The sequence below is a fragment of the Trachymyrmex septentrionalis genome, unplaced genomic scaffold (genome assembly GCF_001594115.1).
Source record: "Trachymyrmex septentrionalis isolate Tsep2-gDNA-1 unplaced genomic scaffold, Tsep1.0 scaffold20, whole genome shotgun sequence".
Lineage (NCBI taxonomy): Eukaryota > Metazoa > Arthropoda > Insecta > Hymenoptera > Formicidae > Trachymyrmex > Trachymyrmex septentrionalis.
Window position 1 is genome coordinate 1,159,932 of NW_017305180.1, and position 20,460 is coordinate 1,180,391.

The 20,460-nt window shown below is 29.3% G+C and overlaps 1 protein-coding gene across 3 annotated transcripts in view; it reads left to right on the top strand.

Annotated features, from left to right (window-relative positions):
- The window catches only part of LOC108747614, a 253,950-nt gene that overhangs the window by 75,614 nt on the left and 157,876 nt on the right, over nucleotides 1-20,460 (top strand). For all 3 annotated transcript variants that reach the window (XM_018485196.1, XM_018485199.1, XM_018485197.1), the window contains exon 3: nucleotides 13,542-13,619. The gene's annotated coding sequence lies outside the window, so the exon portion shown is untranslated. The remainder of the gene's footprint in view (nucleotides 1-13,541; nucleotides 13,620-20,460) is intronic.

Genomic DNA, 20,460 nt, shown 5'->3' on the forward strand with positions numbered 1-20,460 from the left:
ATACTTTCTAAATTTCTCTCTCTCTCTCTCTCTCTCTCTCTCTCTCTCTCTCTTTCTGTCTCATAAACATAAATTATTTTATAATATATATTATGTATATAACATATATATATTCGTAATTTTTTTGATTATTTATCAATGAATAAATTTAATGTGCGACTTCTACAGTGCTAAATTTATTTTGAGTAACACCGAAGTGTATAAATTACTGCAATATCCGATATCTTATTGTGCCTGTGACTCTAGTTTTTCTCGAATACGTATCCATCTTCACTACGTTAGAAACTTGGAGTGCTTTCTCGAGAATTGATTTATCATGATATGCAGCTTCGAACACCGTAAACAACATTATGTACTTTTCGAGCGTAATGTCGACAATTGGAATATTCGCTAGAAGAAATTCAAGAGTTACGAACGTGCACATCATTATATCAATTACTCTGAAATTTTATCATTCACATTTTTGCAATAATTTTTTGACTGTTCTTTACTGTCCAATAAACCTAATTTATAATTTATAATTACTCAAAGTTGCATAATGCAAAATAATATTTTTACACATATAAAAAATATTTAACAGGTTTTTATTTTTTTTTTAAAGAAGGATTAAAAAATGTATTTAAAATCGCCATTATTATGGTTTATATGTATATGTATAAATGTAATAATTGAATTAAATTTTTTTGTTTAGTTTTTTTCATTTACTTATTAAATTTATTATGATATAAGTATTTATCGATTTTTATACATCAAGCTTTTATGTACATTATAAATAGGATATTTATTTTTTTTTAAACAAATGCAATTCCCCATTTCTATAGTCTATGTAAAGATGATAGCTTTGCTACATGTGAGCAAGGGTTCGCACTCAATTACTCGCTACAGCAATAAAGCTTTATTGTTCTCGCGTCGGCATCGGTCCGGCATCGATGGCGGGTGCTTCGCACGTTGAAAAATTTGTGCGATTAATTCTCGTAGTTATTGTTCTCCCGTTTAGTGGGATTTTGGTAGTGGTTTCCGTTTCGTAACAATTGGCGATTCGAAGACTATGATCACTATGCTTGCTTTAAAATCCTATCAGATTTATAATGCGAATTCCATTAGAACCATGATATCTAACTTAAATGCAGGACTACTTAAATACTTTCCTAACAAGTTGGTATTATATTTATACATATAGTGCACAAGATTAGCATTAATGACAAGTTGTGAAAAATTAAAAATAAAAGGAATTGACATATGTGTTTTAATTCAGATTTAAACCAAGCAAGTATTTTCAAATGAATGTACCTTTTCAAAGAGTGCTAACGGTGTCGCATTATTGGATCGAGTTTAAGACAAAACGATTTTTGCATTCAGAAGTTAAACTTTCTCGGGCAAATCCGACTACTGTCGTTTAAATAAGTTGACATTAATTGTTTAACGAGTTTTTACATTCAGGATGTAATCAAATTTACTTCTCAAGTCTACATTTGTAATTTTAATTAATTGTCGTGAACTTGTTATATATATATAATATATAGTTTTCTGAGGGTTTTTTAAAATTAATAATTTTACTATATTTTATTATGTTATTATTTTGGTTATTTAATATTTGAATAATTAGAAGTTCCAGAATTCTTTTTCTATTCTCTTATATTTCCGGTTTTAGAAAAATATTGATTTTTACAGTTTAAAAAAATTTTAGTTTTCTTTAGAGGCGTGTTAAATGAATTTTTGCACAGAGATATTTATTTATATGTCACCGATAAGCCTGTCGATTAATGTATATACGCATATGGACATACGTAATTGCATATACTCGGACTCAACAGCATGAGCACATACGTGTTATGTATGTAGAACAGTGAACTGGTTGCAGGTTTACTTCGAAAGCGACTGTTTGACATAGAGTGGATTAACATGGAATTAGATACACACGTTCCGGCTCGAGAAGTGTGTATAGACATTTCTGAAGTCCACCCACTTTGTCTCTTCCTGTCCCCTTTCCGCTGTACCTTCGATGCATCGCCGTTACTAATTCGGTAACCAATGAAATGTTGTTTATGTTCTATCGGAAATAGTACGAGCGATATGGGGTAATGGTCATCTGTTATACGATATTGGATTGATTCCTGTAGCGATTGCTACATGACTCTGTGTAATTGATTTGACCGGACCGGGCACGAGCGTGAAGCCGCGGCTAGCCTCGATAGATATCGATAAGATATTAGTCAGGTTACTGTAATTGTGTGGTTGGTCGAGTCAATTAAAATGCGATTATGCGCCGTCTTGTCTCTCCTAATACATATATGAAATGCGCTTGTTTCCCGGCATCGCCGTGGATAATTAATCTAGATGGTCAAGTTTCCTGTTATTGATACGCTGAATCACTTACTTCTGGTTTGCAAAAATATTTGATGAATTTAACATATAATTATAAGTGATTATACATTTTGAATGATGATTTCGATTAGTGTTAAGAAATGTATAAATTATAAATGTCATAATGGAAAAGACTGAAATATTGCTATTATGGAAAAATCAAAACGTTTCAAAATTCATTTATCTGTTTAAGACTTGTTAAAGAATAATAAAATCTTGAAGAATAGAAATATTTTTATAATAGCACAAATTTTAAAATAATAATAATATATTGTATATTATTATATGTAATTAAAATATAAGTAGTCAATTAATATTTTAATTCGAATATTTTAACTCTGTCAATTATTGATTAAGATCTGAGAAACGTTTTTATTATATTTTTGCATACTAATTGCGTAAAAAAATAGTGTTTCTGTCGGTTGTTATTAATTTCTCTTCTTTTCTTTAATTTTCTTTGTGATTATGAGGAACTTAAATAGATTAAAATACATAAAAAGAATAGAAGAAATGTAATTATTTTTTAAATAAACGCATTGTTTATATTCACAATACATTCTGTAATAATTAATTCTTCAATTTTAGCATAATGATTATACTCGATAATTGAAACGTTATATAACCTATTTTTATTGACTAACGGTTTTAAAGGTCGATGCTAATCCATGGAACAATAATAATCTATTTTTATGTTGCAATCAGATCTGCCTTGAAGGTTATTCAAATCAATAGTGTATTATTTTTTTACGTTTTAATGATCCCGTCTGGCTTGTTTTTTTTTGGTACATCAATGAGATCAATATTACAAGAAATGATATAGAATTCTCGTCTTCCGATTTTTATCAATTTTTATTGTTTGTCCAACATTTCTTGTTTTACACTCGAGTGATTTTAATTAATTTACCAACCTTTAATCATATCGAGGAGATGTGTGAGAGAGAATAGCTTACAGAAATGTTTCTGCGGCTGACGTGCAACAGAGAACTAAGCGTAACGAGTATTGTTCGTCCGCTTGAGAAACAATAGGTACCCTATTTCATTCATCCGTCTACAATTACACGAAATTAATGGAAATGAAAATCGGAATCCGCGCGGTAACATAATGAATGCCGTTATACACATTAGGACACATTCGCTCTTGTATTGTCGGCAATTCGCATGTTAATACGCTATACGACCTTTATTATTTATGACATCCGGGAACAAGAATGTATATATACGAAAAACTAGTTGCCTCGTAATACTGTGTATAATATTGCAATAATACTTATGACTTTATCTTATTATAAATTCTGTTTTTATTTAAATCTAGTACTATCAACTTGAATTCGCTTGAAAATATTTATACAGATGTCTAGTATTTTCTCTATAATCGATAGTAGTATGTTTCTGACATACAGTCAAAATTAATTTGATCAGCCCGTTTTATCTACAATAAATTTCTGATAACGATTGCTATGCTCGAGGGAATTAAAAATCGATCAGTTTAAGATAGAGGATTTGAAGGAAATTTATAAACTTTGACTTGAAATCCAATTTGTCACGAAGACTTTTTATGATTTTTTGTCGGATGAAATCTTGGATACTTTTCATGAAATAGAAATGCAGGAAACTAACAGTGTTAAGCATAAGTTTATTCAAGCTGTGTTAGTTATAGAAATATGTGTTTGTGTTGAATTTCATTGTAGTTATATGCTTTATAAATTGATGTTTACATATGTTAATGTATAATAATAAATGTTAATCTATGTTAACAGATATTAATAAATATTTAATTAAATTTTTTTCATTAAGATTTTGATTAAAATTAATATTAGAAGAATTTATGTTCTTGTTAGTTAATACTTCACTTAAAAAGTTAAATTACACAACAAATTATACAAATTAATTTAAATTATACAAAAGTATAGAAAACTTATAATTAGAGAAACGTTTCAAACGATATACTTCAATATTAGTGTTAGCAAAAAAAAAACATTAATTATTTAACAAAATGTTCAACTAAATTTATTTTATTAAGCTTATTTGAAGTAGCATTTTGATTATTCTTATTTTAATAACTTGTTCACAGAGACAACAAAATTATTTTGGAAATATTTATTATACAGCAGTTTACATGATTATAATATTTATTAATTAAAATATGTATAATATAACCAATTTAATTATTTAATGGAAAGGAGGGAGTTGTGGATTTTTTGTTTTAATAAAATAACAATCAGTGGATATTTATATGATATAACTATTCTTGATACTAAGTTGGCCAAAAGGCGTTATCAATTATGGTAGAAGTTCCGACATAGAAAAGAACAATTTACAAAAAACTAAAGAGGAAAAAAGAATGTGGTAAAATAGGAGGAAGGATATAAAATATCATTAACTAGTATATAGTAGGTATAACTTTACAGTGTGTTTACACATCTGATACATGCACTACATATTTCGTTACGAAATTTAGTTCAATTATATCATTTGAGAACGTCTATTAAGCTGGATCCCTCACTATCGAAAATCAAGTTCGGAGTAGATAAAAAATTTAGTGTTTTTTAGGTGCTAATTTAGTACCTTATTCAGAATTTTAATGCTCAAACCGTTTAGTAGCAATACAAAAATGGGGGGGGGGGCCCAGTTTAATGACATTTGAGAGCCACATTCAAGACCTCCAAGCTAGCATGTAGTTATAAAATTAATACTAACATACTTCTCAAAACATACAACTTGTGAAATTGTCTGCTATGTAACTTGTAAAACTGAGATGCAGCTTTTACAATAACGGAGTAAACATTAATGACCAGTGGCCATGTTGTAAAGTCTAAGCAGACTGTAAAGAAATAATTTTAACAATCGCTCCCAGAATGTAACATCAACTCTGTTACAAAATATCGTGATATTACATAATCTTCCATCTGTTTCATAACCAATCCCTTTTTTCTAATAATGTCTGTAAAAATATTCATTATCAGTTAACATATCGCACTTTAATATTTTTTATTATTCGTTTTTATTATTTGTAATATTTGTATTGTTGTTACAACAATATAAACGAGGTAAAGTTTTTAAAGAATACGTGAACAAAAAGAATCAGCTAAAACATTTTTTTATATAAGAACATATATAAATATAATAAACATATACATATAAACATATAATATTATATATAATCGAGCCCATAATCAGTTTATTCTAATAGTACGGTTTATATGACAATATCTCTTGATCGTGAAATCGAGTACCACCAATCCCGAATTGCTTGCGGTGATGGGACAGTGGTTGGTCATCTCCAGATTTGATCTCTGGTGTCTACGTCCCCACGGGAGACACGTCAAAGCTGTCGAACATAGATCGGCAAACATGCGGATTCGGGGCGTCCACGCATTGTGGTGACGCTAGGAACGGTTCAAAGCCCACGGCTGACCTGCTGACATCCTTGGTACATGCCGTCAACGGCCTTCTGCGATCAACCAAATCGATTGCCTTTGTCAAGTTGAATAGACAGAAAGTTCAGGATATATTTAATTGCTTTACTGTTCAAATTCGATTAAGATGAGTATATCTCAAATATAGGAAGGGAAGGTATAATGAATTCCATGATAAAACTATAAACTATAATTTACTTTAATATTTTTTATGTTTGTTTAGATAAAGAAGTATTAATCTTCGATTAATGCTTGTCATCTATTCTGAGGACTTGATTCCTTATTTTAATAAAACTTCTGTGATAAAGGTGCTCCTGAAATAATTTTACGAATTGCGTTACAGATAACAGAACAAAATAAAACAGAACAGAATTTATTAATTTTTAAATTAATTTTAATATCTCTATGAATATATGGTGTCTATATCTATGAAGAATGTATATATGTGAATCTTTTAAAATTATATTATATCTATTACATATATATGAATCTATTATGATTGTATATGTCAGTAAGTGTCAGTCAATGAGTTAGTTTAAAAAAATCTAAAGGACATGTGTGGATACAGAAATATAATGTTGACTTGCTAAATTGATTTGTTTATTATTATCTTAATCAGTATATAACAAAAATTCACACGTTTTTTTAATCGATTTTCTAATATATTATAGCATGTTAATGATCAAAATCTTCCTTACTCTATTTTAATAATTTAATAAAGCTATCCGTACAAGCGGATTATATGAATATTTTAGTTAGTTTCTTGCGTAATTCGATATTCATTTGGTGTGGTCAAGAGAAACTTGAATCGAACATATACGGAATCTCGAAGGTATCGTTGCTCTACAAACTGTCAAGCATATTACATGCGGATATCATTAAATATTAGGTACGAAACATTTACTACGAGTTCAATGAAGCTTATGGGAACGAAAATCAAAACTACAACACACTTTCTGCATACCATATACATGCACACGTGCGCGCGTGTTATTCTAATTATTCTTTGCCGTTATTTTTGTTCTCTTTTCCACTCTGTTAAGAATCCGTCGGCCTAGCTATCCACCTCTCTAAATTATATAATAATGCGCTATTTACATATGCGCTCTCAAAATTCGCAAAAAAAATTTTTGCGCTTATTTTATTTAGCTAAAAAAAAATTTGTTGCCGGGAGAGGGGGCTGAATAGCCTATCAACACCCTTTCCCCTCTCCACGTGTTATAATAAAAATCGATTTGGAAAATCAAATCCACAGGATTTATGCGCTATTTATGCGCTTTTATATTCACGTAGTTTCAATTTTAGCGTTGCTTCCCTTTTGGAGCAATCAGTCATATTCATCCCTAAGTTGTTCAAAATTGCAAAATTACACTATCTAACTATGCAAAATATATCTTCGATTTATGCACTACTATTTCCAAGCAATTTAGATTTTTGCGCTGCAACCCTTAAGGGACTTCTATCTTAGAGTAAACAGTAATATTCGTATCTAAATCATTAAAAATTATGAAAATACATGCTTTAATTGTGCAAAGTATATTTTTTATCTTGCGCTATGAACACACTATCTTTTTCAGAATCTTTTTACATTATTATCTCTGATTTTTTAATTGAAACACAATTGCTTGGAATTCATAGCGCATAAATCAAAAATATACTTTGTCTGTTAAGGGTTGCAGCGCAAAAATCGAAATTGCTTGGAAATAGTAGCGTATAAATCGAAAATATATTTTGCATGGTGCAGATAGTGTAATTTTGCAATTTTAAACGATTAGGAATGAATATGAGGAATGAATTTATTTCAAGAGATAAGTCCCTTAAGGAGTGCAGTGCAAAAATTGAAACTACATGAATATGAAAGTGCATAAATAGCACATAAATCCTTCGTATTTGATTTTCCAAATCGATTGTTATTAACACGTGTACAAAAGGCTGACAGTCTATTCAGCCTCCACACATCAAACTTTTTTTTTAGCTAAACGAAATAAGCGCAAACTTTTTTTTTGTGGATTTTGAGAGCGCATAAATAGCGCATTATTATATAATTTATTTATTAAGATTTGGTTTAGTGAGGAAAAAAGGGGAGCAGCTAGGCTGACGTTAAGAATCCCGTTATTTTATCTTAGACTCGTCATATGCTGTCAAATGGGAAAGTTTGTAAACTAGAGCAATTCGTTGTTAAAAATACATACATAATACTGATAATTTGTTTAATCGCTCTAACCTTGGTAATCTAAACAATATTACTCTACAAATATTTCCGTTTTCTCGTTTATAGTAAAGCCGATTTTCGACAAAAGTGCTCTTGATGGTGGAACGCCCAGGCTCTTACGTGGTCGAAGTGCTCTAAGATGGAGTGCTCGTTAAACAAAACGAAACAAAGCATCGATCGATTTCCCTCGGATCTATTTACACTTCTACTTGATTTTTTAACGGCTTTTTGAAGATTGTTTTTCAATAAATAGCACCTCTTTCTATTACGTTATTACATTACTCTGTAGATAGCACTCCGGAATTTGTTAAACATAGTGTATAAACATAATGTATAAATAATAATATTGTCCCATCATCTATTGACGCTGACGTCATCACATTGATCGAGTGTTAGCTTCAGTAAAATCACAGCAAATTTATCGAGCAGCGAATTGACAAAATGATTCGCGTGCTTAAACTGTTCTTTCTTGGCAAGCCGTGAGATTGGGATAGCGATCAGAGGAAATGGAGGTATCGACCGTTCGTGCGCATCGCGAATATCGCCGCCGGGACATTGTATTTGGATACAAACCAAAGGCACCGCTTATAATGTCCGCCCGCATAACCCGCGTAATCTCCCTTTTGGTTTACAAACGTTATTCCACGAACGAAATATCGTTCTTTTTCACGTTTTCCAACCCTGCGGCATGTCTTGCCGCACACCAACCAGGGATGTACAAAAGCCATTTGTCGGCGTCGATGTGTGCGTGTACAAGTGTATACGTGTCTAACGTGTGTACACGTGCGCATCTATCGACTTCACGAACGGAGTTCTTGTATAACTCCAGCTTGCCGGAACTTTAATAGGAATTCTCGTAGAAACGATCGATCGCAAGCAATCGTCCGCCACACCGTTTGAGGAGTAACTCCAGTTTTCAATTATTACAAACGTCATCAGATCGAGTTTCAATTATTGTAAACGTCAATGTTCTTATTAAAACTCGTGCGACGATATCGCAATGCAACGTAATAAAATTGTAGGAAAAGAATTCTACGTGATGATGCGGATATAGAATGGCCTCGTGATTTTTTATGCTTTTGTACTCTCGGTTTGATGCGACATCTATCTTGTCAGAATCTCTGAAATAATAAAACTGGTTCTCTATATTATCACTGTTACTGCACCCATTTTTATGAACTGATTATCATTATTATTAACGTAGTTTATCGGAAGTGATCTGTCCTAAGGGAGCTATTTCCTCTGCGACTATCTTTTTTTTCTGGCGTCCGTTGATTAGCTGCTCACCACTGCCGACGAGTAAGTGGCGAGAAATATTATCGGCGACGCCCATTAAATATCGAGCCCGTTAAAACGCCACCCATCCCGGATAAACGCTCGGCGCCAGAGCGACAATAAATCCGCGGCCCACCGAGCTTGCATGCTATTGAATATCACGCGAGCTAGATTTCGTGGGAACCCCTGATGTTGTTGAGCTACGGATTTTGGCGCGACGCTTCTGCTCGTTATATCCTGCAATTAATTATGATAAGCAGTAGCGACGATTAATAGTCGCCGCTCTTTCGAGAAGAGGCAGTAATTACTTCTACGCGGCAGTTACCGGTGATAACTCAGTAACAACGCTAACATAAACGTGCGATGTGCAAATTGCGACCTTCCTCTCTTTGAAATATGAAAAGAAATAATCTGACATTTTTCTAGGTATTGTAGGAAATAGGCTTTTAGAAAATTTCTTTCAAATTTATTTTATGAACTAGAAAATAGAGCTAAGTAACAAACAAATTGAAAGGATATTATAATAATATATTCATTCATATATAGAGAGAAAAGAACAATAAAAGAACAAAGGGACGTTTCGAATTAACTGAGTTTATTTTCTGGCCTCCACTGAATAATTGGTAACTACTCCATCGTCTATGAATGAGTGTCAAGAAATATTATCTGTATTTTATGAATTATACTGTATAATCATACATTTTTGTTTACTGAAATTGTGGAAGTCGAAAATGATATATATATGAAAGAGAAATATTTCAAACAGCGTGGACATAAAATATTTTAAAAACTTCTTTTTAGACATCATATCATAAGAAATAGATTGTTATGAATCTTATCCAGATAGTACCATCCAAAATCGGAATGTGAAACGTACACGTAAAGACGTGTATCTTTAAAAGACGTACGTCTTATGTTCCGATTTGGAACATAATGTTATCTCTGAATAAGATAGAATAATTTAGAATAACCCTCTTTTAGATATAAATTAGTCTTCTTTTGTAAGACATTTTTCTCTTTAAAAGCAGTTTTTTAAGTTCCTTGTCTTTAATATTTTAATTCATTTATGATCTTTCGAAAAGTTTAATAATTCTGCTTTCTATAACTCTTGAATAAAAATTTCAACACACGTATAAAATAGATATTGAATAAGATGTTCGGAAAGTTCACGTAGAATATGTATGTAGTTCATTATGTTTATTAATTTTTAATTAATTCTAGCTACAGATTTATTTTAAAAAAATAAGTGAGAAAAAATTTAAAATAATTATTGAATGTGATTTCTTAACTATGAATGAGTCTGATGAGTGAAAAATTTATTATTACATTGTACGAAGGCAATGAATTTTCATCAGTCTTTTGAAATACGGAAATATTTAACGAAATCGGAGAAATACATATTCCACGGATGACGTGGTAATTAATTTCTGAAATTAAAACGTGATATTTTCTCGCACGTTATTGCTTTTCGCGTATTTCTTGATATGTCTACAAAGAATTTTATTTGGCACGAAGAATTTATAACTCTCTTTATGTGCACTATTATATCCAACAGTGAAAGGGTTGAGTATTTTACGGAAACATCTCGATGTGCTATTATATAGATATTGCGCGAATTATGATGCCACATAACGATGGTTTATTTTACCACTTAATTAATTTATATGCATAGTATGCATATAAATGTATGTGCATAGAGTACATGTACTTCATATATTGTATTAAAAGAGTAATTTGATGAGTTATATAAACAAGGTGCAACTTGAATAGTTTTCTGTTGTTAAAAGGATTTTAATTTCATGCTTTTTGATCATATTAGTTTTATTTTTACTCGCTGAAAAAATCAAAACATAGTGAAAATAGGAAAAACAATTGAAATTTAACGCAAAAATTGATTTTTATAATTGTAAAATTTATTCAAACAGAAATAGTCATAAATAAAGATTTTGTTTGCGATATTTAATTAAAGTATAATTTCTTTTGCATGTATGAAAAGTCTATTATAACTATTTTTAGAAAAAGAGAGTAATGTTAGAAATAATTAGAAACTTTTAAAGTACATAAAATGTAAGAAATCTTTCCATCATATTTTTCTTTAAGACAGTTGTAAGGAAATGCAGAAAAGAGAGTAAAAAGATTTTTAAACTTTTCTTGCGGTTCCACTGATAATGAAAGATGCTGCTAGCTCTTTATAGCAGTTTGCAGTGCTCTTCAATTAGGACGAGTCCACTCTATTTTTTTATTTTACGTGTCATCTTTCATAATTAATGAGAGAGATTGAAAAAAACTATTATAAGTTACACTTATAATAAAATGAGTTAAAGCTAATGAAATTAAAATTGTTCTATTAAAATAGAAATTATCTATTTATTTTTGCAAAAGAACCGCGTAAACTATAGTATTTGTTTAATATACGATGTTGCAAATCACTGAAGGTTATTTATTGCAAATATTTGTTTGTTTATGTGTTTTTTTCTTCTAGAACTTCGTGATGTAAATTTATATCTCATTCACGATGTAATGTTTATTTTTAATTTGCAGTTGCGTTAATTAATCGGTTGCTATTTATCAAATAAAAGGATAAATAATTTCATTTGTTGTGCATAATATATTCTTTTTTGTCATTCAGATTTTTAAATGATAACTTCTATATATCCATAAAATTGTCCTTTTAAGGATTCGTGAGTGGCGTACGCGAGGTCTTGTTTGATAGGTATGGAGGAGATAATTCCGTTTCTCACTTTTCGCAGAACATATTTGACCCTTGACAGTAGATAAACCTTAACTCCGTACCGTTATGTAAGGGCTTCAATTAAATCCAGCACGAGATACCACGATCCATCGTATCTAGCGCGTCCGGTGCGAAATTGTAACGGTCGTGCCGTAAGCCAATGAGTGTCTGCCAGATAATAGTCTAGATTCCTTCAGTGTAGTATAGCTTTATATACGCCTATTATACGTTTACTTTCCTTTTATGCTAACGTGACGTGTGGAGGATCAATTTCTATATATCTCACTTCACAATTGAGATTTTATCGACGCATTAAAGAGTAAGGATTTCCGACGTAATCTTACAGAATGATAAATTAGAATGGTTTCATTCCGTTGTCCGTTCTTGGTTTATTTATCCTTTGTGTAATGCATTTAATTCTATTAAAATATTTATTACATTTAATGATTCTGATAAATGATATTATTATTTTGAAGTTTGAAATACATTTTGATGTACAAATTATACATCACATTAAGGACTACTTAAGTCAAGTCGAATGGTGTATTGTTTGTCTTGAGAAAACATCAGGAATATAAGAAAAATCGTGATGGAAGATAATAAATTGAATGTTATTACATTTATAAATGAAAAATTGTTACATAAGATATAGAAACGCCGAGAATAGCAACAAGAACTATAGTGTTACTTAATACGTAACTTGGAGAAAATTTTCAAGCAATTGACGAGCATATAATTTCAATATAAAATAATCGTTTTATTTCGAATTCCAGCTTGAATAACAAATACGCTTATTAAGTTATTCTACGTGTTTAAATACTAAAGATAGTTTTTATTGATATATTAATTACCGAAGTTTATTGATTTATTTAACAATTTTTTAATTTATTGTCTTTGATATATTATAATATTTTCTGCTATATTATCGATATTTCTTCATAATAAGCGATACTTGACTTCGCTTAAGTAGCTCTTTATAATAATACTAAATTTGTATACCTTGGAACTCCATTATGTCGAAAAACAGCTGAAACTTAACACCCTCCTTTATGATCAAATTGATTGGTAAATGAATTAAAAATCTAGTATTGTCGTAATGACGCTAACGTACATATACTTAAATATATGCTACTATAAATAATAAATTATAGAGCTTCAATAATTTTATATAATAAATAAAGAACTAAATTATTGAAATTTTATGTTAATTTTATGTTGAAATTTTGTTATATTAAAACATTAATATAAAACATATTAGCAATGTAAAAAATACATTTGGTTATTAAACGATTGTATATGTACTAGATCGATTATAGATAGATCGGTCTCTTGTGTGATACGTCAAAGACTATAATTGAGATTTTATCGACGCACCAAACGGCGCCAACTTTTGGCGCAACACGTGCTAAGGTTTGCACGGTGCAGCAAACTTCAATGACCTTCTAATCGAACAATGATCAAACGACGTGTCTAATAATCGCGATCACAAATTACGTCTTAATATGAGCAGGTATTTCATTCCCGATCAATGTTTATGTTGCAGACAAAGCAGCCGCCTCAATTTCTGTGCCAAAAAGCGCGATGACTGCCAGAATTTCTTGGAGACAACGACGTCCAGTTGGTGAGTTATTTTGCATCTTAGCATGTATATTTTAAATTGCAAATCTAACATTATATAAGAATTCTTGAGTATTGCTGCAAACAAATTTTTCTAATAAGCTTTTACGTTATCGATTTTGCAACGAATATATCTAATTTTCATTTAAATATTTATTGATATTTAAATATTGATTATATTTATTAAATATTTAATATCTTATTCTTGTCAGATATTTGTCAGATATTTTTCTCGAATAGAGTACTGATCCTGTAATCAATTTTAAACAAAAGTTTTTTTAGAAAAGTTGTATTGGAAATTATATAATTAATTTTAGAAGTCAAATAATTTAACAATTATATCTCTGTTGAAATAAAATTTGTTTGGATTAAAAAACACATTTTAATATTAAATAAGTTTATATTTATATATATAACAACAGAAATTTTAAAAGTTAATTATGTAAATTTAATTATGTGAAATAATTAAATTTTACGTAATTTTAAATATAATTTTCAATGCTTTTGCATTTCATTGATTTTCAAAATTTTCTGTATATTAGAAAAATTTTTAATTGAGACTTCAATAATTTTCAACGAATTTTGATCTTTTTATATTATAAGTTCAATATGTAAGTTACTTTAATAAATGCATTAGACTTGATTAGACAGATGGTGAATAATTCTACATATAAAGTTGATATTGAAATAGCAGATTAAATATTATTCTTTGACTGGAAGTTGCGAAGTTTTACGGTGCAAAAGCGCGGATGACGACGAAACTGAGATTAATTTCTACTAACGCGGCGCTCGATGAAAACCCTGTCGATACTTGCGGAATTTCTCGTGTTGTGGAAACGGCAGTGCATCTTCATCCTACCGTTGCGCGGTACGCATTAGCAAGTTTTTCGACGATGCAGTGCGGTGGCGCGATAAATCATAGTCGAGACTCCAGATGAGAGACGACGGATGAAAAATGATGTTCTGGCAAACGAACGCGTTACCGTGGTCCGAGCAATCCTGAAATCGTACTTCGGCTAAGAACTTGTTCGCACAAAAGCGAGCAGAGTGTTGCCTCCAAATCTTATATGAATCTCTTTTTGTTTTCTAAAATTTTTATCTTATCTATAAAGGCAAATAATTAATTATTTTGAAGAAAGATAACTACATATTGAAGTTAATTAAAAGTTTTTTGCTTTAATAATAATGACAAAAATTTTATCGAATACTATTACGGTATCACACATTGCGTGGAATTGTCGATATGGCAACTATCGACAACCGTTGATTGGCAGCAGATGTATGGGTCTAAGCCGCCTAGAGCTCCGAGATTTGAATGCTACAGATTGTGCATTCGCAATCCACATTGCGCTTGAGGTATTAACAGGGTATTTAGTCAAGGATATGCGTGAAACGAGAATAATCTTATACGTATTAAAGTTCACCGTAAACATCTGCATAAACGTAAAACTAATATTAAAAACATATCGATTTTAAAACGTTTATATGACAGAGAATGAAAAAGAATATACATATCTATTTTTTCTTAATTTATATATGCATGTACATATATGTAAGTATATATTATTTAAGAAAATTTCTAAAAAAAATTTATATACTTATTTATATGTAGCAATTAAATGAAATGGTCTCTCTCTCTCTCTCTCTCTCTCTCTCTCTCTCTCTCTCTCTGTCTCTCTCTCTCTCTTTCTCTCTTTATTTTTCTAATAAAATTTTTATTTAATAACTGTCATATGCGACATATAATGATTACAATCAAATATATTAAATTAGCTCTAAAAAATTTTGAGTAATACCTTTTATTTTTTCATATATGTTAAAATAGGTTATATTGCAAAATCATAGGTGGTGCTGATTATTTTTGTATATTCCGTGATAACAGAAGTATTAAACGTTAAATGTGATATATTTTACATGAAAAAATACATAATTCAAATTCTGTTATTAAAATTATTTCTGTTTGCTATAATTAAATATATTTTCTACGACATTTAGAACGTATAAAACTAAGTCATACACATAATAAAATAGTATCACATAGGTATTATTTATATCGCACCTGTGAGATATTTAGAATAGAACGAGAAAATCTACTTGTAAAATAGTTCGCTGAATTTATTATATTTTTCGCAAAGTATCTCGTATATTAATTACGGTGAAAAATGTGCGTGCTTCTCATTGCCTACATATAGTTAACAGTTTAAATAATGAGTAATTATCTTATAATATATGTTTTAATATTGAAGTCATTACCTGACCAATGAAAATATAACATGTTATACGTACATATCTCACGATTTTGTCTCGTATTCTAATTTATATCTGAATTTTTTATTATAAAAATAAAAGATTTAACGCGCGTGAGATCAAATCATATAAAAAATTTATTTATATTATAATGAACATTTTTCTCTGAGAGATAAAATATGTTCCTAATTTTTTTTATAAATTTAAATACATTTATTACATTTTTCTCTGTGGTATAGTAAAACTTGCTATATACAATATATATAATATATTTTTAGATATTCTGATAAATAGAGAAAATATTTTGCATAATTTGATAATTTTTAGTGCAAAGTTAGTTAAGTTTATCTAATCAATGTAATCTAAAATGTAACGGTAAAATGATTAAAATAATTTTATTTAAGGCTATTGTTTTATTATACATGTGAATGATTTTATAAATTATTAAAATGAATGCAGATTAAAATAAACTATATAATACATGTAACATATTTATTGTTAGCAACATATAAAAGCAGATTTTTATAGACATACATTTGAGTCTAATTCATATCTAAAAAATACTAATTGTAAGCTGTTCTGTGTGAGAATATAGAGTGCAATTGAGATTTGAATTTAAGTTTTACTAGGGATTTTGGAAAGGGTGAAGTGCAAGAGAGGGTGTGCGAGCCTTGAAGTTTTAAAAGGGTTTAGGTGAACTTTTGAGAGTCTTTCCGGGGGAAGTTCCGCCGTCCTCGAATATCTGCTTTGCGTGAGTTGCATTCTTATTCATAAAAGTGAAATATTGTAAAAAACTTACAGTTTAACAGCGCGATGAATAGAATTGGAATTTTTTGACATTATTCGTCTCTTTCCAGGCATAGAAAAAGAGAATCTTCAATCATAAATGATGAACGAAATTTACATGGAACATATTGAAGCTTTGCTGTTTATAGATTTTTACAGATCAATGAATATTTTAGCACATACGTCTTAAATAATTTAAAAAATTGTTTCGAATATTAATATCAATTATTTAACAAAATATGAATTTAATGATATTATTATTATTATTATTATATAACATTTATATAAAATATTATGAAAATATTAATTGCATGTTTCTATTGTTTATCTGTTATATTTTACGATGGATTATGAATTCAGTTTAAAAAAAATTAAGGGTTTTTTTGCACTAATGTATGTAATATAAATAAAAGAAAAAAATAATAGTATTGTCGACAAAATTATGTTATATTAAATTTTTTTGAAGATTTACATCACATTGTACCGAAAACTATTAATTAAATAATGTCTCATTATTTGCATCAAATTTTTTGTCTTTAATTAAAAGATTAGTGATAATTTTCAATAATAATTACGTGAATATCATTTCAATTCTAATAATTAAAGAATATTTGCGGTGAAAATATTGCATTACTAATCTTATGCGTTTTGATTTGTATGAAAAATAAAAAGCGGAGTTTTTAACAGATTAGATAAAATTTATAGATGATGCGAAAAGAAATCGAAATTGAAGGTGAGGGTACGACAAATGAAACGGATCGGAATAATGAGGAATAATCATTAAGGGTTTCTATTGAAAAGTCCTATTATCAACGCGAGACTAGTCCTGTGAGAGTACCTACTTCCTTTAACAGGAACTCCTCCCATGAACGTTGTGCACGTAATTGCCGACCAAGGAAGCAGAAGCTGAGCTTCGAGGTCGCTAATTCTTTTAACAGTCCAAAAAATGGCGGGAATAATTCGCATAAGAGGCAGAAGTATCTTTAGGTATTTCTAATTAAAGACAACTGAATAATATAATTCAAAAGAATTAGTTTATTTATTTAAATTTCGTTATTATATTTAAATTCTGAACATATAGTTAAAAATATGTAACATTTTTAATGAACTGTGATAAGTTAAATTCTAATTAAATTTTTATAAATTTAAAGCAGTTTTCCAAAAGCTTTAGAAAACGTGTAATTCTATGTTTTATAATACTTATTTTTAATTAATTGATGTGGTGTAATGAATACTGATTAAGTTTAATTTATAAAAAAAAATTGATTAAAAATGTTTAATTTTTTAATTACATTTAGTACGGAAAAAGAAGCTTTATTATGTGTTTTTATACAAACACATATTTTTTATTACTTATATATAATATATAAAATAGTTTCTGTATTGTTAATACAGAAATTTAATATGTTGTAATGAATATCGATTAAATTTAATTTATTGAATTTGTTAAATTATAATACAGAATTTGTTAAATTTATTACGGTCAATCTTTTAATTACATATTATTATTATTATTATTATTAGGCGTTAGGAACTCGAAAGCTCATTGCCGCAAATACCAAATCCCGCCACTGTTCCCGCCACTGTTTAATTACATATGTAGTTATGTAAAAAAAAAAATTTGTATGTATTTTTATACAGATACATATTATTACTTATTCGTAAGTTTTTGCATATTAGTCCATATTTTTTAAAGATTCACATTTTTTTTAAATCCACGTTTTTTTAAAGACAATTTATATCTTTAAAAAAATGTGGATTTTATTGAGATTGTATATTAAGAAGGTGTATTATATTGTTATTTATATATATTGAGTTGCTGCTGCGTTGCTGCTTAAAAGTAGGCTTACATGAGAAAAATATTATTTCAAATATTATTAAGTTTTTTATAAAGATATTTATATGAATTATTTCTTAGCAACTATCTTATACAAATGCTGCTTCTTTTGCTATACATAGAATTTGAAAAAACATGACAAAAAATCTTTTAAAAATGCACGTTCGTGGTTTCTAAGCATTTGCACATATTGATTTATGCTCGCGCATCGTCGTTTTCCATAAATTAAGATTATCCGCTTGGCTTAATTTTACGCATTGTATCCAGATCCTAGGACACATTCTTGTGCGCTAGGATATCGTCCTCTCTCGAGAGAGGATCCGCCTTTTCCACGTTTGCTCATGAACGAACTTAATTCACTGCTCGCTCATGCCGAAATAGGTTCCATCTCTGTGTCACGCCTTTTTGTAATTAACATTGAAGATCTGCTTGATGAGATTTTACTTTTATGCAATTTAAGTAGATTTTTTGTTGTGCATCTAATATACACCTAACTTTATCTATTAATCTTTGTTATTATCTGTTAATCTTTGTATTTATCATTATATAATTTATATCGAAGTTTAATTTCAAATACTCAGCAAGTTTTAACAGCATTGGCATTTAAATTCAATTTTAATAAAAAATATTATAGTATAAAGTGCATAAATTAAAAAATGAACAATAATAATAGATAATTTTATAGAAAATTATCTTTATCATTTTGAGTATTAATTAAAAATTTTTATACAATTTTTTATTCCTTTTGTGTAATAAAGGTTTAATCAGAGATAATTAAATAGAGTTACTCGTAAAGAAAATAGGCCACTGTATCGTTACAAGCACGGTTTTTTTGCGAATGAGTACACACACATTTATGTATATGTTTATTGAATTTTCCTTCCCAATGCTATGTGAGCACAATTATTCTCTCTATTCACTTTTTCTCTACCGTTTATTAGGTGCAAATTTTCTTCTGAAATTCCATGAAGTATATCTATGAAAAATTTTCCCTTTTTTTTTGTACGTATTTATACAAGAAAGTTCACAAAATACCATTTAATTACGGTCAACAATTTTTCAAAATTATATTTACTTAAATTTTTATTTCATATGAGATTATATTGTTTTTATAAAATCTTCTTGTAACAAATATAAATAGAAATATTTTACGAAATAATTGCTTCAACTTTAAGTCAGTATTAAGTAAGAAAGTTATTAAGCATATGTATAATCAATTATATGTGATAAATGTATTATTATTATACAAGAGTTGATTTTAAGAGTCATAACTGTTACATGAATATTTTGCAAACATATGAACTAATCTGTACCTTTTGCAATATTAATTTTGCAGAACACTATACACGATTCACATTGCTTAGTAGTTTAATTTTCTAGCTCAAATAATTAGATACTTGAACTGTTTATGGTTAATTTCGGATACAAAGGAGACGTATCTTCTCAGACGTATTGCATGCGTTGGAAGCTTCCTGTAGTTGCCACGTACTCATTTACATGCACGTACATGCGTGTATGTTGCTGCAATCAATTCTGTGCGGCAACGCATTCGACATGCGAGCTTCATGAAACACTTTAGACTAAACAGATATTGCCTTTTATACTAATTTCGCATACAAATGCACGTGCTTTTTATAACTGTACTAAAATTTGAAATGTTTAATATCAATTTTGTTAATGTATCGTAATTCTTAAACTGCATAATATAATAACAATAAAATTCAATAATCAGTAAATCAATAAATTTTAATTATTACAGAATAATTTTAATTATTACGTAATAAAGTTGAAGTAGTATTATTTTGGTATTAAAAATTAGAAGATTAAAACTAACTAAAATTATAATTATAATGTGATTAATTATACATACGTACACACACACACACACACACGCGCGCGCGCGCGCACGCACGCACACACACACGCACGCGCGCGCGCGTGTGTGTGTGTGTGTATGTACATAAGAATACATTAT